The following is a 27078-nucleotide window of genomic DNA, read 5'->3' as shown; positions in this document are numbered from 1 at the left end:
CTTTCAGAAGTGGCGGTGATTGCAGAGGCAATAATAATCCCTCATGCAAATGAGCATAATCACAGCATAAGCGATTTTAATTGCACCTTAATTTCATGTCTAAAAAGAAACCGTTCGCAGGAGGTTTCCAGCATAAGCCCCGGCAGGATAAGACCGAGTGGGAGTGCCCGTAATTACTAGCTGTTGTTATGGACTCCCGAATAGCTGCAAATGAAGCGGACGCGCGGTATTTGCGCCACACGAGCGGCGACTTTCGGAAAGCAAAGTTGCAGATGTGATTGCCGGGAAAGCGAGGGCAGTCCATCTTGAAGACAAATTAAAATTGTATCGGCTCTAAAAATAGAGGGGACGTTCTTCCTTTCCTCCCTCCTGCAGGGAGCCAAGATGGAGCTTTGTCGCAAACACCCGAGGAGCATATGCTGCTGCCGCTTCTTCGCCCGAGCAGATTGCCACGGCCTCAGATGTTTCTTAACAGTTCATTTCCTCAACTCTTCCTTCTTTTGCCATTTTTTACCCCCCTCGCGCTAATTGTTTTTTCGCTACGTTCCGCTCAAGCGACTCCTTCCAGAGTAATGTAAGCCCCCTCAGGAGCTTTCTTTCAAAACATTTTTCCACATTTATACCACACCAAGGTGATTCATTCATGTTTTAAGGAAATCTGATTTTTGCATATACTACGCAATGACGGCACTAGACATCGTCAATGGCCCTGAAACCATTAATCGACTGTCAATCTGTAGCGATTGCTCGACTGCAAAAGAAGCTCAGCTTCAGCCCAAATGTCAAATACTGTTGTGTGTACATGTCATTGACTAAATATGCGCTACAACGCGCTGAACTGTTGTTCAGAGTTAGCTTCTTATCACTGGTTACAATGCGGCTTGCTTTTCAATCATTCACGCAGGTTTATAGTCCTTTAAACAGTGTGGACGCTCATGCGTCTTCAGAATTGAGAGTGTGTTCTTTTACTACAGCGAAACGAGACGAGTTATTGGAAAAAGGCTGGCTTTATCCCGCCCAACAGACCAGCTGGGCAGAGAACCAAAAGTGGTATTTGCCATGTAGCAAAATTGGATTTTGCTATGTGGCATTTTTTTGCCATGTGGCAAAATGGATTTTTCCATGTGGAATTTCTTTGCCATGTGGCAAAATGGATTTTGCCATGTGGAATTTTTTTGCCATGTGGAAAAATTGAATTTGCCATATATTTTTTTGCCATGAGGCAAAATGGATTTTTCCATGTGGCATTTTTATTTTGTGATGTGGCAAAATGGATTTTTCCATGTGGCATTTTTATTTTGTCATGTGGCAAAATTGGTTTTGCCTGATGGAATATTTTTTGCCATGTGGCAAAATGGATTCGGCCACGTGGCATTTTTTTTTTTTTTTTTTTTTTGCAATGTGGCAAAATTGATTTTGCCATGTGGCATTTTTTTTGCCATGTGGCAAAATGGATTTGGCCACGTGGCATTTTTTTTTTTTTGCAATGTGGAAAAATGGAATTTGCCATGTGGCATTTTTTTTTGCCATGTGGAAAAATGGAATTTGCCATGTGGCATTTTTTTTGCCATGAGGCAAAATGGATTTTTCCATGTGGCATTTTTATTTTGTGATGTGGCAAAATGGATTTTTCCATGTGGCATTTTTATTTTGTCGTGTGGCAAAATTGGTTTTGCCTTATGGAATATTTTTTGCCATGTGGCAAAATGGATTTGGCCATGCGGCATTTTTTTGTCATGTGGCAAAATGGATTTTGCTACATGGCAAAAAAAAATGCCCCATGGCAAAATCCATTTTGCATAATGGCAAAAAAAATGCCACATGGCAAATTCCATTTTTCCACATGGCAAAAAAATTCCACATGGCAAAATCAATGTTGCCACATGGCAAAAAAAAAAAAAATGCCACATGGCAAAATCAATTTTGCCACATGGCAAAAATCCCTTTTGCCACATGGCAAAAATCCCTTTTGCCACATGGCAAAAATCCCTTTTGCCAAATGGCAAAAATCCCTTTTGCCACATGAAAAAAATCCCTTTTGCCACATGGCAAAAATCCCTTTTGCCACATGGCAAATAACAATTGGGGGGGGGGGGGGGGGGGTATTTGGCATTTTTGCAGGCCATGAACGCCCATGCCATTGACAGCTATGCAAGTCCAAATTTTCCATTCATTTTAAATGGCACAAAAGCATGTGTGGCTGTGATTTTTGATCATCCGCTTTTTGATCATCCACCATTGCAGCGCACTGACATTCCACTGGCACCCAAGTCAGGCTATACCATGGACAGCCATGTACGTCCAAAATCTCCATTCATATTAAATGGCAAAAAAACACACAAACCAAACTACATTTTGCCACATGGCAAAACCATTGTGGCCACTTGGCAAAAAAATGCCACACGGCAAAATCCATTTTGCCATATGGCAAATACCACTTCTGGTTCTCGGTCCTGCTAAAAAAAAAAAAAAAAAACTGAAACCTTAAGCAAAAGCTTAAAGTTAGTGATGTCTGGTCCTCGCATTCCTTCTCATGTAGTAACTGTTGGCATACATTTCACTGCAGTTCACAGAGGTTGCTGCATGCCAAAATGTCCTTTTTTCCCCCAACCGTCAAGGTCAGTAGGTCTCGGCAGGCGTACGCCGACTCGAGCCGCAATTAGCGCCGGGAGGCCGTGCATCATCCCGGCCGGTCTGAGTCATAAGCTGCCCACCAGTACTATGCATCACTCTCAGTTACACCACGCGCACTATTTATTTGGAAGGCCACTCGACAGCCCGCAGGGGAGTCATTAAGCTCGTATGTAAATACGAGGGACGGATGCAGAGTTCACCTTGCCGTTGCGCTTTTGGGCCGACAGAGGGTCATTTTGGCGGGTCAAAAAAAAAAAAAAAAACGCCCGGGGATGCTTTAGGCCACGTTTACACGACAACGAGCTTACGCAATTAAAAGTGGCATTTTTTTTTAATTCCACATTTACACGACCATTAGGGAAAAGTGCGTACACACAGAAGCGCAAAAGTGCATGAAACCTAATTTTCTTATTGCCAAAATGACGTTATGTCGGGGTTATAAAATACTGCCCTCCCTGCACAGAGAGCATTAAGTCGCCAACACCAGACAAGTCTGAAAGTGTCCAACCCGGGTAATTCCCAGGATATCTCCCTATGTCAAAGCCATGATGCCTTGATGAAGAAAAATGGATCAATTATTTGATAAAAAAAAAAAAACTTTAAGAAACACTGAATACCATAGAACAAATCTGAATAAAATATCTAATAAATTGCATTTTTAATACATTTTTAAATGGTAAAGAGACTTTATGGACACCCTCTATATTTCTACACTAAGCGTTGTCATTTTTCTCGGGAACCTTTTGTTGACATGTGATAGGGTGACCTTGCCTCCCCGCCTGAGTTTGTTTTACCTTGCCGTTTGATCGCTGTCGACCTGAATAAATTGTCAACTTGTGCTTTGAAGCCTTTTTCCAGCTTTCAAAATGGAGTCAGTAAAAAGGGTTAAGAGTAGACTAAGGTGTTTAAGGTGCATTTTTTTGACATGTGGCAAAATTGCTTTTGCCATGTGGCATTTTTTTGCCATGTGGCAAAATGGATTTTGCCATGTGGCATTTATTTGCAATGTGAAAAAATGGATTTTGACATGTGGCAGTTTTTTGCCATGTGACAAAATGAATTTTGACATGTGACAAAATGGATTTGGCCATGTGGCAAAATGGATTTTGCCATGTGGCTTTTTTTTTTTTTTTTTGCCAAGTGGCAAAATTGGTTTTGCCATGTGGCAAAATTGATTTTGCCATGTGGCAAAATTGATTTTGCCATGCGGCATTTTTTTGCCACATGGCAAAAAATATTAAATGGCACAAAAGCATGTGTGTCTGTGATTTTTGATCATTCACTTACCATTGCAGCGCACTGACATCCAACTGGCACCCAAGTCAGGCTATACCATGGACGGCCATGTACGTCCAAAATTTCCAGATATATTAATTGGCAGAAAAACACACAAACCAAAATACATTTTGCCACATGGCAAAAAAAATGCCACATGGCAAAATCCATGTTGCCACATGGCGAAAAAATGCCACAGGGCAAAACCATTTTGGCCACATGGCAAAAAAAAAGCCACAAGACTAGGGTGAACGTGCAGAGTTTGGCCTTTTGGCCGGGATGTTGCTGGAGCTGCCGTAGTCCGGCGGTTCAGCTGGTGTGATTCCGGCAGTCTGGCTAAAAGGTCAGATTCCTTCACCAGGATATAAATTAAGTCTTTGTAAGGGTCTATAGATAACAAATAGCCTGGGGGTCTACCGTGCTTTGCTCCCACTACCCTCTTAAGGTAGACCCCCCATGTAACTAGGGATCTCTTAATAAAAAGGAACAGAATAAGGGGACTTTAGAACATAGAAATGTATTATGCAGTCTTAATATTGAAGCGTACAGTCCTCGCTGTTCTCCTTGCAAGCTGTTCAAACGAGTTGAGCATTTTAACAAATGAACGTTGGCAGAACGAACCTTCGCGGAATGATCTCCGACTCAACTCACCTTGGAAATTTTAAGGAAAAAGAATTAAGCGAAACTAGCTACTGTACTAAAAGAATTTTGGTTTAAAATATAGGTCACTGCGAATGCCTCTAATTTGACTGACAGGTGATGAAGCTAGCGCGTACCCCCATTTTAGCTAGTAACCGACCCGTCGTTCCCTTATCCTCTCTGCCAGCAGCTGTCTGCGACACAGCTGTTTCCTTTTTCCCCTCGAGCGAGCAAAGCTGTATTTTCCCCCGCCGGTTCGACGGAGCGTCGCGGGGATACCGTGGAGGTGTGCTGGCATCGCCGCTTCTTGCCACTTGGCAGGAAAAGAAGAAGCCGGATAATGCGCCGCGTGCTGTAATTCATCAAGTTTCCAAGCGGAGTTGAAGAACGTCTCTGAATACAGATGCCGGCGCGGTCGCCACGACGGCGTCTATGAGTAACGGCCGTCTTCCGACAGAACCCGAGGGGATGCGCGTGATCGATGCGTCACCCCTTTGGCCTGGCCAAGCATTTACTTTATCACAACAAGTCTTCACGACACGAGTGCGTAGCTCTTAAGGTCTTAGGTGTCCGACGTGCTGAAAGGGGCATATTGATTGCATAGTGAAACAGTCACTTATGACAAATGGAGCTCTAAATCAAATCGGGAGATAAATCGTCCGGCGGCGGTGTCATTAGGGCGGCATGATGGCTAGCTTAATATGGTGATTAAATGACGGCTAGCTACTATGTCACCGTGCTGTGTGTGACGGGTTGACCCTGCGTCGACTTCTTCCAGACACTTCATCTCACACCTTCCCAGTCTGGCGTTCAATCATCTACTGTGATTTTCGCTGTCCATGATTGGAGTAGCTAACAAACAACTTCATTACTATATTTTAGCAAACTAGAAAACTGGAAACAGCCATTTCTGGAGAACCTGCGTGGCAGTGCGTTGCTCTCCCATGAGAGACTTCCAGGCATTTTCGGGTGACTTACTTACTAGATTGGACGTCTCCCGTCGTCAACGGCAATGAAACACGATACTTATTGCTTCACTTAAAGAGCATACGACATGAGAAAAAAAGTCTTAAATAGCATTATTATGTGAATTAGAATCATATTTTGAGACGATTCGACTATATACAACAATGTAGAAAAGCGCAGATGACGAGAAATTAGTCTTTTAATCTGCCGGTTAGCCACGCCTACCATTATAGGGCTCTGGCGTCCCCAACAGGTGCATGACGTCAGCGGGAGAATGGGCTCATTGGTTTTACTATTCAGCTCATTGAGGGGGAATTATTCAGAACGAGGAAAACGCGACAAAAGAGCCGCAAAGTCAATATTTTTACAGGATATTATTTTTATCCATGTATTTTTCCCCAATTGCTAAATAAATGGCATGGTCATGACAAATAACATTCTTGTGCTAAATGGAATATGAAATAATAAAAATGCACTTATTCAGGACCACGTGGCAAAATTACTCCATAATGGTCAAAACTGTCGACTTCACCTTGACCGTCGCCTCTCCCGAACAATATTTTATGACACCTAAATCAGGCTTATGTCATTTCCCTTCCCCGGCTTCGGAGAATGTCAACAAACCAAGAGGCGTGACAGCTAGCCGACATGCTAACCCGAACAGAGTGATGTTTCAAAGTCTTCGAAGCGGAAAATCGCACATAACTAGCCCGGAACTTTTGACATGACGACTGGGTTGTCGATTGGCTATCTGGATCGGCAAACCGCCCGGCGGAGAGCAATTTACAGTTCGTTCCACGGAGGAGGGCGGCTGCAGTTGTTGTGCAGCTAACGTGCAGCTAATATGTATGAGGAGAGCTTTTTACATGCCTATCAATGATCAAACGTGTGTAGTCCTTTATTTAAAGAAAGTTTGTAGTGTTAACTTTGTAATCGCTGTATTCGCAGCTATTTTTAACACAAAAGTTGCAATTTCTGATCGGGTGGAAAATTTTTGAGCTCTAACCTGCTCGCCGCCGGGCGGGTTGCCGATCGGCAAACATAATCAACAACCCCACCGTCGCATGAAATGATCCGGGCTGGTTATGTGCGATTTTCTGCTTCGAAGACTTTGAAACTTCACTCACTTCGGGTTAGCAAGTTGGCTAGCTGTCACGCCTCTTGGTTTGTTTACATTCTTCGAAGCCGGGGAAGAGAAATGAAAAAAGCCTGACTTACAACGGTGGCATAAAATATCGTTCGGGAGGTACGACAGTCAAGGTGAAGTCGACAGTTTTGACCATTATGGAGTAATTTTCCAATGTTGTACTGAATAAATGCATTTTTATTATTTCATATTCCATTTAGCACAAGACTTATTTGTCATGGCCATATCATTTATTTAGCTATTGGGGGAAAATACTTCAGTATTGCCTTATAGCATGCAGATGGACTGCGGATTCAGCTGATTTTGCGGATTAGTCCGTTTATTTTTCACATCACGCCAGCCAAATGTCCTGCAGGATTTTGTAGCTACACCAGGGAGAGGCGTGTGAGCCTTTTTGGGTTTAAAAAAGTTCCCATTCACCCCGAGATTGGCCAAAAGAAGTGTCTGACAAATTTGGGACCATTGGACTTACGAGGATGAGAGTAAACATCATATTTTGTAATATGCCAAATACTGGGATCATGGCACACGTTTTAATACGAAGATGGCTTGATAAAAAGAAGATCCTCTAAAAATATTGGCATTGAGAGCTCTCTTCGTCCTATTTTCCTTGTTCTGAATAACTCTCCCTCCAATTGGCTGAATCGTAAAACAGATGACACCATTTTTCTGCCGACGTCATGCACCTGTTGGGGACGCTAGAGCCCTATAATGGTAGGCGTGGCTAAAAGACTAATTTCTCGTCATCTGCACTTTGCCAAATTGTTGTATATAGTCAAATCGCCTCAAAATATGACTAATTCACAAAATAATGCTATTTTAGACTTTTTTTCCTCCTGTCGTACGCACTTTAAGGTCCCCAAACGCAAGCGTTCTGATTTTTCAATTCCAGGACCAAACAAGACCAACCAAGACTTTTGAAAGCCTCCACAATTTAGCCAGTAGAGCCAATAAAAGTGTTCTTGGCTGGCAGAAAGAGAAGAAAAATCAGCCCTGCCAAGGCTAGCAGACAGTAACGAGAACATTTGGCTCATTTTGTAAGCGTGCGATAAGCTGGAGCGTCCGCGTGACCCCGGTGCTCCATATGGTCCAGAACATGGCACGGAGTACTCTTCTCCGTGGGCGACTGCAGCTTTGGCAGCCCGCAGAAGCCCCAGAGGTCCGCAGTGCGGACTCACGGCAGAAATGATCCCTGTAACCTCCAATCTTGTTCCAGCAGTCTTGTCCTTCTTGCTAACATTACAGCGCGGAGTGTAAACAAAGCTCTGAAAAGTATCTCCAGCTTCTATGAATTCCTTTTTGGAGGATCTCAAAGCGAACCGACAAGCGGAAATAATGATAATCATTAAGATGACACTCTTTGTCACAGTTATCAACCCTGAAATATTTGAAAGCGTCACTCGGGTCCACCATCGGGTCACCCGCCAGCACGGTCATTGTTTTGAGCGGGAATAAAGCGGAAATCAATTTCCTCTGGTCTCTTCTGGGTTAGCTTGCTCGGAAAGGGGAGGGGCTATTTGAATGGCGCTCATGTTTGTGCCCGCGGGAGCACTTACTCCACTTTTGCTGACCTCTTTGTCCTTTAGCCCCCTACAGCGTAACACTCCCGTTAAAATCATAACTGTGGTCAACGCAGTCCTTTTGTCGGTTTCTGTCCTTTTGGCACTTTGTGCCAGTTAGCATAGAAACTGATTTCCAGTGCCTGGTGAAGCAGACCCGAGTTCATCCACTGGAAAAAAAAATCACCCTAAAAAATACACTGATACTTAGCTTATTTCAATTATAGCGCCAGCCAGCGAGGAGGCTTGGAAGCAGTCGCAGAATGCCTCGCTACGACTCACCGCTTTGGCTAATGGTGTTTTCTTTGCTCGGGAAATGACATATAATATCATTAAATAGAGATATGTAGAATAGCGTGTCGACAGATTCATCTAGTGGGCCCGCTCAATCTGTTCGTGGGTGTTGAGTGGCTCCCTGACGACAGATCCGGCTCATTGTTTGGAAGCGTTTACCATTTTTAGAGCTCGGTGGCTTCCTATACATTGCGGCTTATCGAAGGAATGCTAAATTGTCCACCACCGTGGCCACAAAAAAATTTGCGGCAACCAAAGGAGGAGCCATAATTGACGTCTAAAGACCGCCAACACTGACTGGGGAAACAAGCACTTAGTGGTTGTTAACCCTTCCTTATAGACATTTTGACTGGGAGAGGCGAATGAACACTTGTTCAGTCATGGATTGGACATCTAGCTCTTTCAATGGCACTGAAAAATGAGCATACACAGCAAGTTCTCCCGGATGACGGCAATAATGTATACCAGCATCAGTGGCGATTGGTCTAAAGAAGGGGTCACGGATGACGTCATAATTCCTATCATCGGACCGATATTTATCGGACCGATAATTATCAGACCGATAATTATCGTGCACCTCTACTTTTAAGAATTACTTGTCTTAAAGATCGAGGATCACTTTAAGAAAACCTAAAAGTGGGGTGGCGTGGCTCAGTGGTAGAGTAGTTGTCCCCCAACCCAGAGGTTGTGGGTTCGATTCTTCGCCCTGATGAACTCGTCTAAGTGTCCTTGAGCAAGATACTGAACCCCACGTTGCTCCTGGTGCTGCGTCACCAGTAGGTGAATGGCGAGATAGTGTAAAGCGCTTTGAGCGCCTTGAAAGGTGGAAAAGCGCTATATAAGTATAACACCATATAACACCATTTAAAAGCCTAAGTGGAGTTATAAATTGTATCCCCAAGAATCTGCGATAATGGAACTTCCCACTGATTTCAACGCCTCCAGAGGAAATCAAAACAGTCCGCGGAATACAGGGTGAGGTGCAGATTATACAAAGACTAGTGCAAATTGCAGATTCTGCGGCGTCGCTACCAAACCCAATTTTACAGCGATGCTAGCCGTCAAAAAGTCAAGCAACTTTAGACTGATTGGATTTCCAGTCCACGGCTAACAAGTGGGATTTTCCATTGGAACGCCCTTCATTATTGCTGTGTTCTTAAGCCGAGTTACAATAGCGATTTCACAGCAGACTGCACTCCCTAACATTTCTTTGACCTTATGCAAATGAAGCGATGTAAAACACAACAATCCTTCAAGGACAGCGGTTAAGACTCGCACGGAGACGCGAGCGGCGAGACGTGACCTTAACGGGGTTTTAATTTCCACTTGGAGGATTTCATCTGCATGATTACGCGGACGCTCCACTGTATGATCGGCCGCTCGTATTTCCGACGAGGCCTCGCGTGTCACTTTTGCAATTCCGGCACATTTGTCTGACGCGCGGCGTAATAAGACAAACGCCTTTGCGGGGAAAAGCCATTCGGGAAATTGCCAGACACCTGGAATAAAATATGAAACATTTCATAGCTACATTTGCGAGAATAAAACCCGGCATGTGAGGAATGGGACTAGCTTGATGTTATGGGCGCCATAAACAAAAGCTGGATGTCTTTATAATAGTAAACGCCGAAAGTCAATCATTTTTGTTCACGCGCTGGAGTAATTGGAGCATTTAAGTTCCCACCTCGCTCTGGCTGATGTCAAAACATTCCCACCTTGCACGTGCGATAAGACTTGATTTATAAGGATAATGATCGTATCGCCGACTGTTATTCCCAGATATCCTCTGATGAGGCCGCGACCTTCAAAGCGGCTACTGCCGCTGCTCCAGAAGCTGAAATAGCGCAACAATCGAGTCCGGCTTTGTCAAAACAACAGATTGATCGGAAACCTCAACCAGAAAGGATGGATTACACCCTCTTTCCAGCGAACACGAGTTTCCGGAAAGGTCAAAGAAATCAAACAAAAGACGAGCGACGCATTTTGTTTCTCGTTTTCCCAAAGTTCTATTCAACCGCGCCTCGCCTTATCTGCCATCCGCAGCCAACCGCGCGGCTCGAAACCGCCTTAATGTGACAAGTGTACGATAAACTTGACAGATCAACTTTTTCGATAGTCGCCGAGCCCATAAACAAGCGAGGACTCTAATCTGATAATCCAGCAATGAAAGATTAGGGCACCGGGAGTATTATTGTGTTGTCAGTCTTGCTTACGGGGTCACCCGGGCTTTGGCTGGCGGGGTTAGACATCCCTCAGCCAACTCTGGGACGGTGTCACTTCCCGGCAGGTGAGGTGAGGCGATAAGACTAACTGCGGGACGCTCACTGGACAAACTTGAACTGTCACAAGCGCTAATGGGAAAGCAAACAAGGGCAAAGGCGCTAGCTCTTTGTACCTCCATGAAGCACAAACTAGCACAAACAAATGGTACCGCTTCGGGTTCATTGTGCGAGAGACGGCGAGAACCAAAAGTGGAATTTAGTATGTGGCAAAATTGATTTTGCCATGTAACATTTTTTTTGCCATGTGGCAAAATGGATTTTGCCTTGTGGCATTTTTCTGCCATGTGACAAAATGGATTTTGCCGTGTGGCATTTTTTTGCCATGAAGCAAAATGGATTTTGCCATGTGGCAAATTTTATTGCCATGTAGCAAAATGTTTTTTGCCATGGGCATTTTTTTTTTTTTTTTTTTTTTTTTGCCATGTAGCTTTTTTTTTTAAATTTATTTTTATTATTTTTTTGCCATGTGAAAAAAATGGATTTTGCCATGTGGCATTTTTTTGCCTTGTGGCAAAATGGATTTTGCCATGTGGCATTTTATTGCCATGTGGCAAAATGGATTTTGCCATGTGGCAAATTTTATTGCCATGTGGCACAATGGTTTTTGCAATGGGCATTTTTTTTTTTTTTTTTTTTTGCCAAGTGAAAAAATTTGATTTTGCCATGTGGCATTTTTTTGCCATGTAACAAAATGGATTATTCCCTGTGACATTTGTTTTTTGCTTTGTGGCAAAATGGATTTTGCCATGTGGCATTTTTTTTTGCCATGTGACAAAATGTATTTTGCCATGTGGCATTTTTTTGCCATGTAACAAAATGGATTATTCCCTGTCACATTTGTTTTTGTTTTGTGGCAAAATGGATTTTGCCATGTGGTATTTTTTTTTGCCATGTGACAAAATGTATTTTGCCATGTGGCATTTTTTGGGGGTGGTATGTGGCAAAATGGACTTTGTTTTGAAACGAATGGAAAATTTGGACGTGCAAAGCCGTCAAAGGCATAGCCTTACTTGGGTGCCAGTTGAATGTCGATCAGGTCAAATGGTAAGTGTATAAAGAAAAATCACAGCCTCACAGGTTTTTTCGCCATTTAAAATGAATGGAAAACTTGGACGTTCATAGCCGTCAATGGCATAGCCTTATTTGGGTGCCAGTTGAATATCAATGCCCTGTAATGGTAAGTGTATGGTCAAAAATCACAGCCACACGTTTTTCTGCCATTTAATATGAATGGAAAATTTGGACGTGCAGAGCCATCAATGGCATGGACGTGCATGGCCTGCAAAAATGCCATTTACCCCAAAAAAATGCCACATAAATTTTTTTTTAAAAATGCCGCAAAACTAAATACATTTTGCCACATAGCAAAAAAAAATGCCACATCTTTTCACATGGCAAAAAATGCCACATGGCAAATACCACTTTTTGCTCTCGGCCCTGCTGCATTTTGCATTAAATGCTGCGAGTGACGTCATCACTCGAAATAAATATCTCAATATCTATAAATCGATAGCTGCACAAATGTAACTTTTTACAGCACAAACGAATTACACCTCTTCGGGTCCATTTTGCATTAAATGCTGCGAGTGACGTCATCACTACAAATTAAAAGCTGAATATCAGCTCAAACAAAAATTAGCTGTCGTTGGAGTAACCGCGCACATCCATTTGGTTATTTTGGACTATCAAACGTGGCTGTAATTCAACAATGCAAATAGAACATTCCTACTTGTCCCATAAAATACATTATTTTAATAGCCTCATTACATTTTCACTGCACAGTTTCATTGTCCGTCTGATTTACGCCGCTGCCATTTTAGCGGCGGGCCCCGTTCGGCAAATATCAAGGGTCAAGCTCCGGCGCGCCACCTTCCACCTTTAACTCTCGCTGTAAATTTCATCAAGGTGAGCAAAAAGTGTTTACCGCCGTTAAATTAGCCTAGCGAAAGCTAGGTCGCTGACCCGTAAAATGAGCAAAGATAATACTGACCTTAACATGGTCTTCTGCGCACAGAGGTAATTGCTAAGGCTCTAGGATCAATCAATATTGACTCGTTTTTTTTTTTAAACAAGACCCTCTCTCACGCATGCCCACCCAGCCACTCCAGGTCCAGCTGAACGTGTAAAAGTGACTTCAGACGGATGTAGAACCCATCCTGAATAGTTTAACCTCCTGTCAACATGTTCACTTATTTATAATATAGATTTTTACCAGCTGGCTCCATTTCTATACAGCAGGGATCCCCAACCATCTGGTCGGGGACCGGAACCGGTCCGTGGCACATTTGCTACCAGGCCGCAGAAAAATACTAATTTGTTCACGACCACAAAGTAGAGCTTTGTCTACAACGCCCTCTAATGGTTGGCCTTCATTACGAGGATGTTTGGACAACTTTAGTAGCCCAGCATCAGTCAATGTAAACAGTAACGTTAGCTGCTGTTGGCTGACACCTCAGCAATGGGAGACGGGGTATTTCCAGGCATTTTCCTCGGATTATCCATCAAGCATCTATTTTATATATCTATGAGCGCTTGTCCTCGATCATGATGTAACAGCATCCATAGACTTCAAAAATCTATGGACCTGATACTTTGTCATTCTTAAGATTGAACTATGAAAGCTGTACCGCATACAAACAGGAAGGATTGTTTCAGGAGTCATTTATTCGAGGATTCAAGGTAAATATTATATATTTCGTACTATGCATGCGTGATTAAAGCATTTATTCGCAGGAATTTTTCTCTTTGTTTACACATGGAGGCGGCTAATTTTCGTAACTGACTAGCCTCATAGTTGGCAATATTTACGCGAAATAAATGCTACCTGCACGGTTTCTTTGCTTTTAACCAAGAATCGAGGCTGTTTTATGTCCATATTTATGAAGAATTTAGGGATTTAAGCATTTATACACAACAATTTTCACCAGAAAAGCTCCATTTATGGCAGGCGGCCTCATTTACTAGCATAGTAGCACGGTACTTTGTCAATATACGTAAAATAAATGCTAACTGTACGGTTTCTTTGCTTTTAACCAAGAATCGAGACTGTTTTACGTCCTTATCTATGAAGAATTCGGGGATTTAAGCATTTATTCACTAGAATTTTTGCCAGAAAAGCTCCTGTTGTGCCAGGCGGCCGCTAGCCTCATTCACTAACATAGTAGCATTGTACTTCGTCAATATACGTAAAATAAACGCTAACTGCACGGTTTCTTTGCTTGTAACCAAGAATCGAGACTGTTTTACATACATATCTATGAAGAATTCGGGGATTTAAGCATTTATTTACAAAAATTTCCGCCAGAAAAGCTCCTGTTACGCCAGGCAGCCGCTAGCCTCATTCGCTAACGGTATATAGTGTATAATGATAATAAAGGGCTATTCTATTCTATAATACGTTGTGATTGTATCTAGAATGTATTAATAATCTATTTACATATTATTTATAATTGATTCTGCATGTTTTCGTTAATTTTTAAGTTTCTGACCTTAAATTGAGTGATTTATTAGCTGTAGAAAACCTGCAGTAAAAAAGTTGCTATTTTGGTCAAAAAATTATATGATACGTTAAATATTGCTATTGATCCTGATTATCTCTGCATTTGACGGTTTTTGTGCATCTAGTGTAAAATCTGAGATTATAGCCATTTTAAGTTGTGTTATACTTAAATAAATTAAATAAATAAATGATTTTATAAGGGAACTACTTTGAATTTTTTGATGCCGCTGCTCATGGAGACTCATATATGGCTAAGCTAGGTGCCTGTTTTGGTTTTAGGTCGGTAGCACCTTTGGTTTTGTAAATATTTGAAGTTTTTGAAAATAGGCCCCCTACGAATCGGCCCCATTTCCCGTGTCATGTCAATAGGTTATGAAGTCTATGTTCAATCAACATGAACTCATTTGCTCCCAAAAACGTATAAATACGTTCTATTTTTAATTGTTTGCGTCCCAAAGACGTATTTATACGTCTTTTACGTTTTGTTTTTTTCACAAGAGACATCTCTGGGTTCTGATTCAACTTAGCTCCAAAGCACAATGTTAAAAATCCCTTTTAAATATTGTACTCAACGCAGAGAAGATTTACCATTTGCAGCAACCACTGTGACTCATGGTTGCTCAAATTCCCATCATGCATTTGGGCAGTTAGAAACATTTAAGTCGTAACAGAATCATTTAGTGAACGCACAACAAAAATAATATTCCTATCTCTCAAAAATAAAAGCGCTCAATGCAAAGAGATCTGGCATTCCCAATCAAAATAGCTATGCAAAATAATACTCCATTCAAACATTAAGTTTAGCTCAACAAATACACTAGATGGCAATATTTAGTCACAATATACAAACTATCAAATTTACTATAACTATACTACTATATATTTAATATAATATACTATATCCGTCTTGTCTTTTCTTTCCATTCCAACAATAATTTACAGAAAAATATGGCATATTTTAGAGATGGTTTGAATTGCGATTAATTACGATTAATTTTTAAGCTGTGATTAACTCGATTAAAAATGTTAATCGTTTGACAGCCCTTAAAAAGATATGAACTTTTTTCCTGCTGAAAGAAGAGAGTTTAATCTTTCTTTTGGTGGGTTCCCTGTTTATATAGCAATAGAACAGAATTTTCTGTGGGCCTTGCAAAATCAGACAAAATCCAGTAAAACGGCCAGAAGCGAATGAGTTAAAAACGAAAAAAATATTTTTTTTTAAAAATAAAATGAGAACATTTACCGTTTCTTCCCTTATTTGTTAATTTATCGGCGCTATTTACTCATCGCGACGAGCTTCTGGTCGTCACGTTGCCGTGCGGTCCAAACGGCCACCGCCCTCCGTCCCTTTAATTTTTCAACACCGACTCGGCAGACATTTCCATCTGGACTTGATAAATCTCACCGTCTTCTTCTCCTCCTCGCCACACCGAAGTCATTTATTTTCTATTTCTCCCAGCTATATTTCCCAGTTAATATTTCCTTTTTCTCCCCCCCTCTTCTCCTAGCACCTGACAAAAAGATGCCACGAGGGATGATAAGAAGTCTGCGACCTTTGCTCTGCGAAACTAGGATTTACCTTTTTCTCATGATTTCAAAAGACTAAAATAGGCGCTTGTCAACGCCGTCTTTTTTAACTTAACGACCGTACGCTAACGATGATAGAACATTACGTCTGATGCAAACACTTGCCACGCAAATGTGTCTCCCCCCCTGCGGGTAAGATGACAAAGATCGCCTGACTGAAGTTCCTATTTATAGTTTTTCCAACCAACAAAATCCTGATTGTGTCACTCAGACCTACTTGGCTAGCCGGCGGCGGCGCGTTTATCATTCTCCGTTTTTGCGAAAGATCACGCCGATTTGCAAAAGCCTTAAATGAGGTGTGGAGTTGAGTGACGGCTAGCCGCGTCCTTCCGGCTATTCAGCCGGGCTTTAATTTGAAGATTTCTTTGGGAGACATTGTTCGGCTAATGCAAATGGGGCAGACAGATGAGAGCTTAATGTTGATGAGGTGTTAATATCTAATATCAAAAGCAGATAAAAGCCTTATTAGCCCCCGCGGTCCGGCCGGAGTAAGAACTCATTACACCGAGGAGATGGAAAGCAGATGGACTGAAGGGCTTTGTCGCATGTCCTTAAGCTTTCTGACAGGGTCAACTTAATTTTGGGACTAAAATGCTCGGGGTTTAACCGGCGTAGACGAGCCGACATTGTTGGAGGGATCTAATTCGGACTTCCGTAGACCGCCACGTCGGGGGATTACACTGTCTCAAGCCAGAGGCGCTTTGATAATCACTTGTCATTTTAGGAGTTTGCGCGCCTGTCGTAGCTCGCCGCTTTCTTAAGGTCTTCGGTTCAATCCAATGTTGCTCAGATTAGTCTGCCGCGTCGGGTGGCTTGCCATGTTTTCCTTTGGGCTTTGACGCTAAAGAGTGGGAAAAGAAGTAGGGATTTTCAGGGGCGGGGATTTAAATGCGGCAACACCTGACTATTGTAGCCCGTGTATCGGCTTAGTATTGTGAGAAAGGCTTGGTTAAATCTTCTTTTTTAAATACATATAAGGGTTTGTTGCGGGTTTGTGGAAGATCCTGCTCGATACATGACCATTTCGACTTACAAACCAGGTCCTGGAACAACTTAAATTCGTATGTAAAGGTACCACTGTATAGTGTGTAGGTGTTAAAATATTTGTATATATTTTAGGGCTGTCAAAATTATCGCGTTAACGGGCGTTAATTCATTTTTTGAATTAATCACGTTAAAATATTAGACGCAATTAACTAGGGCTGCAGCTATCTAATATTTTAGTAATCGAGTAATCGACTGAAAATTCTATCGATTAATCGAGTAATCGGATAAAACAAATATATTTTTAGGTGAAGAGCAATTATAGATATACATGAGAAAACAAGACATTTTATCATTTTCAGTCAAACTATGTCTTTTTTTTTATGTATATTGTTGAAAACAGCCAACAATTGCATCTCAGATGTAACTAGAATAAAAAAAAAAGACTAATTCACTGCTTTCACTCAAAAAACCTTTAGAGCTTATCTTAAAAAAGTAAATATATATATATATATATATATATATATATATATACACACACCTAAAAATGCCTTTACACTTGATAACACACATCACTTAAAAGTTAAGATTTTTTCCCACGTTTTTCAATTGAATTTCTATTTGTGTCAAGCCATTTTTAAGTTCTAGTTAAGTTTTAAGTTAGTCTAAACTGTAAGTCCTGATAGGATTTTGAGTTTTTGCAGTGTTCAAAATAAATGTATGATACAGGCTGTATTGGAGCACATTAGGGACTAGTGCTACTTGGTGTTTTATCCAGCAATGACTACTGAGCTAAAATTGATAGTTAGCATTATTGAGTTTTTATTTGACACCCTCATCACTCCACAACGCTATGTTATGTTAAAGCCTGTATGTAAGACACGTTAGCCACGCATCGAAAGTGGTCTTAATTAATAGAAACCTAGCCCTCCGCAGGGCTAACGTTACGTGAGCTAGTAGTGACAGTAACGTTAATCTTATATATTAGCGCTTAGCGCTCTTTATTACCGCTTAGCGCTCTACTGCTTTAAGATGGCGGCAGTTTGCTAACGCTGCCCAGACGCGGCCTAGTCTGTCATTGCGGATCTAGTTCCACATACATGTGATCTCCATGAGACTCATCAGACACTACCTGCAACTAACGTAGCATGTGCGGGCTAGTATTTAGCAACGTCAGCGTCGTTTGTAGCGGCTGTCGGCTTCAGTAAGTTTTTTTTTTTTTGCTTCTTCCTCTATGCACGTGACATCAGCGCGTTGTCCCGCATTAAAAGTAGTCCGAGCAAAACGTGATGCTTAGAGCTGTCAAAATAAACGATTACTCGAGGTGAATTACATTACTCGGATCAGTTTTTAAACTCGAGTTACTCGAGTTGCTCGAGTATTCGTTTCAGCTCTACAATTAACGCAGATGTCCCGCTCAGACAGATTTAAATGACAGCACAGTGAAACGCTTACTTGTGTTTTAAGGAGTTTTGCTGCCCTCTGCTGGCGCTTGAGTGCGACTGATTTTATAGGCTTCAGCACCCATTACATTGTGTAAGTAATTATTGACATCAACAATGGCGGGCTACTAGTTCATTTTTTGATTGAAAATTTTACAAATTTTATTAAAACGAAAACATTAAGAGGGGTTTTAATATAAATTTTTTATAACTTGTACGAACATTTTTCTTTTAAGAACTACAAGTCCCTCTATCCATGGATCGCTTTAACACAATGTTAATAATGTTAATGCCATCTTGTTGATTTATTGTTATAATAAATAAAGTCCTTATGTACTGTATGTTAAATGTATACTGTTGGTGGCTATTATTGATCGTTCGATCGCTGCCGGCTCGATTGGATTGGACGTTTATTGCCATCAGTGGCACTGAAACATGAGGATTCAATGCATAGGCGGAGTTTGACTTTTGGGGCAGGGGTGGCACAACATGTTGATGACCCCAAAATTCTAAATCAGGCTGCTTAGGCAATACTTTTCGCCAAGATCTTCATCCACTGAATATGGTACGCCTGCCGTTGTCGTGCCAATGTAGTTACCCCAGTCAAAAATTGTATCCCTTAAGTGGAGCCATATGGAGGTAGACTTGTGTCCTTAATATTCAATTAAAAAAAAAAAAAAAATTTAAATGCTTCAATCAAAATATATATTTTCAACGCAAAAAAAAGTCGCTTCAATCAAAAAATGTGTTTGAATGCAAAAATACATTTGAAACAAAAAAAAATCCACGTGGAAGCCATTTTTCTTTGATTTTGATAAATAGCTTCAATCAAAAAAAAAATTTTTTTTTTCAATCATGGAAAAAGTTTTTTAATACAAAAAAATATTTGAGATTGAAAAATTTGCATTTGAACACTCAATTTTTCATTGAAAAAAGTTTTCTTTGATTGAAGCAATCCTTTAATTAAAAAAAAGTTGATTCAATCAAAAAAATTTATTTGAATGCAAAAATACATTTGAAATTCAAAAAACTAAAAATGCATGTCAAAGCTATTTTTCTTTGATTTTTTTTTTTTTTTTTTTTTTTTTTTTTTTTTTTTTGAGTGAAGCAACTTTTTGATTGAAGTAATGTTGATTTGTGTTTGGGCCACATTTCGGCTAGGACATGTTTCTATTTATTATTCAAACAAAAAATAAATTGCTTAAAATCACTTCAATCAAAAAAAAAAAAAAAGAAGAAAAAATTCAATCATAGAAAAAAGTTTTTGAATGCGAAAAAATATATGAGATTGAAAAATTAGCATTTGAACACTTAATTTTCATTGAAAAAGTTTTCTTTGATTGAAGCAATCCTTTTTGTGTTTGGGCTACATTATGATTAGGACATTTGTGCCCAAATCATTCAATCCCCCAAAAGGTTGCTTCAATCAAAAAAAAAAAAAAAAAAAAAAAACTTTTTCAATCAAAGAAAAAAATCATTTTAAAAAATATTTTTGTTCTCTAACATTTTTTATATATTTAATTATATGTAAAGCAAACGACTGTCTAAGATGCTCAAAAAATAATTTTGACCCATTATAAAAATATGGTTTTTTGTTCATTTCATTCAGTTTTATTGCTTTCCAACTTTTAAATGTATATATACACAGGAAAGTAAATTACATGCAATGACACTTTTCGGCCACCAGGGAAGCCTGGCCCCCTTAAAATTCGCTTATGACTCAATGCCAACTTGTGCAACACAATGCAGCTACAACAACATGAAAAAAGTGAAAAGTCTCTCTCGTCAGTTACATGGTGCGTTCAGGAACAGCATGCAAAACACAACCGCTACATTAGAACCCGATTCCTTATGCTATTATTCCGATTTGTATTCATAATTTATTTGTTTTGCTATGTGTATTTGCTATTTGTAATTGTATCAGCAGTATTTATTAAGGATTGAGCGTAGGTTTTTGGGCTGTGGAGCGAATTTATCAAATTATAATGTATTCTTATGGGAAGATCCTGCTCGATATATGACCATTTCGACTTACAAACCAGGTCCTGGAACAACTTAAATTCATATGTAAAGGTACCGCTGTATAGTGTTTAGGTGTTAAAATATTTTGTGTATATTTCGGTCATGTGGAGAGGGCCCGCGAGACATGAACCACGAGCAACTCGCTCTCACCCGAGCAAATCAAGGGACCCGTTGATAATATTCTTACACAGGCTCTGTTGACATTAGCTCCACCAATGATACCAACCATCCCAGTTCAAGTGGATTTGACATCTATCATTGTCAGTAGCAGTGTGCGAGTTAAAGTCCAATGTTAAAACAGTTTTTTCCCAATTTAAGCCTATAGTTTTCTGTAGCTTAATGGCTTTTGGCAAATGCCGGCAGTATAATAAATGCAAGGCTAGGTGCGAAAGCACAAAGTAAGCACGCCATTTGCTGATCAATGAGTCGGGCTCGAGAAGAATGAGCTCTGGGCAAGCTGATTGAGCGACAACGTCAATACCAAAAGTGCTCGCTTTAAACAAGTGGCCACAAACACCATCTCCATCCAGCAATGCATCCCATTGATTTCAATTCCGGCCAGCGCAGTGTTTAAATCCCCTTTATGCCAACCAAGTTGTTTAAATACGGTGCGAGTTGCCCTCACTTTGACCTTTCGCTTGACTTCAAGTACTTCCGAAACCCAAAAAGTTTTTGTTTTTTTTTTAACGGCAGTTCAACACAGCCTGGACGTTGACTTTATAAAGTGTGCGGACTCCGCGGACACTGCGACTTCATTAGGAAGAAGCACGCATACTGCACTTTGACGTGTCCCAATGTTGACTAATCATTTGAATCGTTAAGCCTCAGAGTCGATTGCCTCGCCTGCACTGTCAGCAGTGCTTATCGGGAAAGACAATTATCCCCAACACGAGCGGGAGATACCATCGAGTGCGCTTTCTATTCATTTATGAAACCGTGCTTGTGCGTGAATAGATTCGGGCATTCAAAAGTCCAATGTAAATGGTCGCACATTCAAGCCCGTCGAAAAGGGGGTGCGAAGGGGTATGTTCTCCCGGCCTCAGGACCATAGGGGCCCCTGAATCACCCTTGATTTATTTTACCTGACATTCACATATTTATTTTTTATTTAAATCATTGTCTGATTAAATATTATGCTCTACAGTCCCTGACAAAAGTCTTATAAATAAATAAATAAACAAACAATTTCCATCTATTGTCCCATGTGGGCTACAATACAATACAACTGAGAGCGCTATGCCGGCCTGTTAAGCAACAAAACAGTATAACTAAACATTCTGTGCCTGCCCCCTCCACATCCCTGGGGTTATCAAGCCCTCAAACAGTGATGCGTCTACTGTCCCTGACAAGTCTTGTCACTTATCCATTTTGTAGAAACAATTGCTAATAACCTGACTTTAAATTATTCAATTGGTTTCAGAAATGGCTCATATGAAAGCTAAGACCCTCCCAAATGATGTTGAATGTACAAAAATAAATGTGTTTCACTGAAAAAAGATTGATCATTTAATGAAGACATAAAGGTCAAATTTTGGCAAGACAAAAGTTTTGTCGCCTACAGAAAGGAGTGTGAAAATTGAACAAAAACTGTTCTTCAAATACAAAAATATGCTATATAACATGCAAATTAAGTAGTGGTGCTGTAAGATCCAAATTTATTATTCTGTATGACTTCCATAGGCTTGAAGGACTGCATCTACGCAGTTCAGCAAGGATTCATACCATTTATTGATGAAATCATCAGGAACAACAAAGAAAGCAGTCTTGCATGCCTCCCAGAGTTCATCAATATTCTTGAGTTTCGTCTTCCATGCTTCCTCTTTCATCCTACCCCAGACATGCTCAATGATGTTCATGTCCTGGAGGATCTTGATTGAAGTATGCGATGGAGCACCATCCTACTGCAGAATTTGTCCCTTTTTATGGTTAGGAATGTAAGAGGCAGCTAAGATTTGTTGAAATTTCAGACTATTTACACCCTGCAGATCTCTCGCACACCCCCATACTGGATGTAACCCCAGACCATGATTTTGCCACCACCAAACTTCACTGTTTTCTCGGATCCATGCGGGCTCCAGTAGGTCTCCTGCTATTTTGCGGCAACTGTGGTGTAATTCAATGGAAGATTCATCTGAAAAATCCACTTTTAGCCTCTTTTCCAGTGTCCATCCTTTTGACAGTCTGTGGGCCTTTTTTTTTTTTTAATTGTCTTCACCCTGAGAGATCTGCAACATAAATAGTCTGAAATATCAACAAATCTTAGCTGCCTCTTACATTCCTAACCATAAAAAGGGACAAATTCTGCCGCAGAATGGGGCTCCATCGCATACTTCAATCTCTACCTCAAAGTTCCTCAAGGCAAAGAAGATCAAGATCCTCCAGGACTGGCCAGCCCAGTCACCAGACATGGATAGTATGAAAGAGGAAGCATGGAAGACGAAACCCAAGAATGTTGATGAACTCCGGGAGGCATGAAAGACTGCTTTCTTTGATGTTCCTGATGACTTGTATGAATCCTTGCTGAAGTTCATATCTTTTTCAATTCTTTAGAAAAATTGAGCAATTTTCCTATTTCTGATTAAAAAAAGAGAAATTGAGCTTTTGTAAAAGAACACATGTCAAACATAACTGACTTTAACACAGCTATTTTTTGCTTTAGTTACATCCCAAACATCTGAATAATGTTTTCCTTTTACAAAATAACAAACAACAAAACAAATAGAGCTTTAATTTCTGAAACCAATTGAATAATTAACAGTAGATAGTAGACGCATCACTGTTTGAGGGCTTGATAACCCCAGGGATGTGGAGGGGGCAGGCACAGAATGTTTAGTTATACTGTTTTGTTGCTTAGCAGGCCAGCATAGCACTCTCAGTTGTATTGTATTGTAGCCCACATGGGACAATAGATGGAAATTGTTTTTATTGTGTCACATCACATTACGGTCTGTTAAATTTAACTGTTCATCACAAATCATTTGAAAATGTACACTGTCATTGCTTGCAAAGCGTTAAAAGTACTAGCAGGGGTGGGGTGGGGGGGTCCTATAATGGTCTCTTGTCCCCTGGCCCCTGCAAGTCTGTTGACAGCCCTGCGCACATTGACCGACAATCGCAGACAAGACCTGGTTGCTTGCTAAAACATGACATTTCTGCCCATTAATTCTCACCCTTGAACATAGTGGCAAACTATGATATTTCAAAAACTTGTGCAGATGTTAATCAAAGCGGAGGCTTAATCCAGGAGACTGATAAGACACAGGCTCGTTTAAGCGCAGGGGAAGGGAGGGTCGGGGCTGATGCGGCTTGATCAGGTGAAATGAAGAGGAACTGATTGCTTATGGTGATTAGACTGATTACATTTTACATTTAAAAACTTTGCCCCCTTCGCAGAACGTAATCCTTTCTAGTTACGCCAAAAAACGACATTGGGGCAGGGGTGTCAAGCTCATCTTTGACGCAGGCCACATCCAAGTATTTCGGAGGACCGTATAAATATTTAGCTCAACTAGCATCACCGATGCGCTTTGTTTTTCCTCGTTAACTCATGCAGTGTTTGACAAACACAATGGCTGACACCAGGCGATACGTCTCGCCTTGCAATTGTAAGACTCCCGCCCTTCGCCACGCGTCACCCCGGTATGCAAATGTAGCGCTTCATTTCATGCAAATGTCCGACTCCGCCGATTTGCCAATGTCATTTAAATGCCGGCTAGAGCGCCGGCATCCATGTTTTATTCCGCTCACAGTCCGAAAAAGAGGAAGGTCGCGTCGACTCGACATGATTGTTTTATTCAACGCTGACAGATTAACGCTGATGTTGCACTTTTGAAACGCTCTACCCAGGCTTTCTATAGATGTGTTGATTTCCTAATACAGGAGTGTCAAACTCGTGGCCCCGGGCCAGAGCAACCCCGGCGCTAGCTAGCTGGGCCAAGAATATAATCACGTGTAATCAAAAAAAAATCTTTTAAAAAAACCTACCTTGAGGTTGATGGCGTGAAAGTCAAGGAACATTCTCTCTCCTGAGACCTACGACAGAGGAGGGAGAAAGAGTGTCAATCCTGATTAGAACACAGAACAATTACAGAGCAGCCTTCTCTGACAGTGATTGATCAATGAGGAACTCCCGTAATCAAGACAAGGACTCCCTGGAGTAAATTGGCAAAGGTAAGTAGTGGGAATACGGCAAGTCCCAGTTTGCACAAGCTAACGCTAAGATGCTTCCAGGTATTCGCATCCATCCATTTGGACTAGCGAATGAACAAACTTCAGCCAACAAATTAAAGAGGGGCTGAGAATAAAAAGTGGTATTTGGTATGTGGCAAAATTGATTTTGGAATGTGGCATTTTTTTGCCATATGGCTTATATATATATATATATATTTTTTTTTGTATATATTTTGGGGGTTATGTGGCAAAATGGATTTTGGCATGTGGCATTTTTTCTTGCCATATGGCACAGCCACACATGTTTTTCTGCCATTTAAAATGAATTGAAAATTTGGAAGTGCATAGCAGTCAATGGTATAGACGTAGATGGCCTGCAAAAATGCCATACACACACACACACACACAAAAAAAAAAAAACAAAAAAAAAAAACATACCAAATCCATTTTGCCAAATACCCCCCCCCCCCAAAAAAAATGCCACATGCCAAAATACATTCTGCCACATGGCAAAATCAATTTTGCCACGTGAAAAAAAAAAATGCCACATACCAAAAAAATGCCCCATGACAAAATCCATTTTGCCACATACCAAAAAAAAATGCCACATGCCAAAATACATTTTGCCACATACCAAAATGCATTTTGCCACGTGGCAAAAATGCCACATGGCAAAATAAATTTTGCCACATACCAAAAGAAATGCCACATGGCAAATTCCATTTTGACATATACCCATAAAAATGCCACATGGCAAAATCCATTTTGCCACACGCCAGAAAAAAATGCCACATGCCAAAATACATTTTGCCACATACCAAAAAAATGCCACGTGGCAAACAAAAATGCAAAATGCCAAAATAAATTCTGCCACAAGACAAAAAAAATGCCACATGGCAAAATCAATTTTGACACATACCAAAAAGAAATGCCACATGGCAAAAAAATGGCACATGACAAAAAAATGGCACATGGAAAATTCATTTTGCCACATACCAAAAAATGCCACATGCCAAAATCCATTTTGCCACATACCAAAACAAAATGCAGCATGGCAATAAAAAAAGCCACATGTCAAAATCCATTTTGCAACATACCAAAACAAAATGCCACATTGCAAAAAAAAATGCTACATGCCAAATACATTTTGCCACGTGGCAAAACCAGTTTAGCCCCATACCCGATACCACTTTTCATTCTCGCTCTCTCACAAGTTAACAGTGCAAAATATATTACTGATGGTCAAAAATGGTACTGCAACTACAGTAGATCAAAATATTGACTAGCACAAAATGTGACGAGTCCTCCGCAGAACGCATATCTTATTTTTAATTTTCATGCATGATTTTTTCAATGTAATAATACCAACATTTAGTAATGGCGATTAAAAGAGCCGTGATACGAGGTCCAACTTAGTTTATGTCACCATGACCGAAGTGAGGGAGAGCTACTTTTCTCAATATATAATCACACTGGCAAAGAAATATGTAATTTGGGAATGCATTGAAAACATCATCAACGCAATCCATTTTAATTTCAATTTACAACAAAATATACACACGCATGTAGACTATCTTTGCCCCGGTCAATGGATCCACTTGCTAAATACCTTAGCATAACCACGCCTAATGAATGCATATCCTTGTTTTGCTTCTGCTGTTTTCTTGAATCCTTTGGGATTTGTAACAACCAGAGGTCAACCGATATATTGGATCGATATATGGACTTTTTTTTTCCAATATCGACCAATAACAAAAAAAGAATCGTCCGATTAACAAACAAAAAAATAAGCCGATAAAAAAGGTTTTGATCAGGCATCTGTGTGGGCCGCCGCTGACTGACGGTAGGACCCCGGAAGGACCCAGCAGCAGCCTGAAGGCATTCTGTTAGAGGAAGCTTCAAATTACGTTCCTACCCTGACCTATGCTCGTGACCAAAAGAACAAGATCTCGGACACAAGTGAGTGTCCTCTGAAGGAAGGACGGATGGATGAATGAATGAGTTGGACACCCCTGCTGTAGATCAGGTTTTTGTCTTAGCAATCCATTTGAAAACATTGCACCATGTCCAAATCAACCCAGCCGAGTAGCACCACCATTAGTCGTCATGGAAACTCAAACCGCTCTTAGATCAACACAAATAGAGCCGACTCCTCGTTTTTCTGTATTTGTCAAGACGGCCCGGGAATGAAAGCATCAAGACAAGGTAGAAGCTAATGACAGCGCCCCGGGAGGTGCCATTAGGAGTTAAGCCCGAGGGCCGGCTCAAAGGGGGCGACAGCTTCTGTTAAGTGAGCTCTGCTAATCACGAGGCTTTGAAGCCAAACGCCTGACGGCGTAATCAGAAAGACGCCGAGGGCCATGTCAAACATCGGCTCGGAAGCAGATGATTTTCCTGCCAGTGAGGGAGAGCGCAACAACAAAAAAAGTAGAAAATGATTAACGCGCGGCACTTCGCAGCTTTTCCAGCTCCCCGGCATTGGTTTTTAAAAGCTGTCCGTTGACACGCGCTACATCAGTCACCGTGAAATACCTGCGAGGGATCAAGGCGGCGGGATAATGGCTCGGGAGAGGATGCG

The 27078-nt window shown here is 40.9% G+C and overlaps 1 protein-coding gene across 35 annotated transcripts in view; it reads right to left on the bottom strand.

Annotated features, from left to right (window-relative positions):
• Positions 1 to 27078, bottom strand: part of LOC130928466 (receptor-type tyrosine-protein phosphatase delta) — a 424924-nt gene that overhangs the window by 211662 nt on the left and 186184 nt on the right. For all 35 annotated transcript variants that reach the window (XM_057855080.1, XM_057855082.1, XM_057855084.1 and 32 more), the window contains exon 8: positions 24315 to 24362. The gene's annotated coding sequence lies outside the window, so the exon portion shown is untranslated. The remainder of the gene's footprint in view (positions 1 to 24314; positions 24363 to 27078) is intronic.

Source organism: Corythoichthys intestinalis, chromosome 13 (genome assembly GCF_030265065.1).
Source record: "Corythoichthys intestinalis isolate RoL2023-P3 chromosome 13, ASM3026506v1, whole genome shotgun sequence".
NCBI lineage: Eukaryota > Metazoa > Chordata > Actinopteri > Syngnathiformes > Syngnathidae > Corythoichthys > Corythoichthys intestinalis.
Note: the sequence above shows the minus strand (reverse complement) of the source record. Positions and strands in the feature narration are given on the sequence as shown.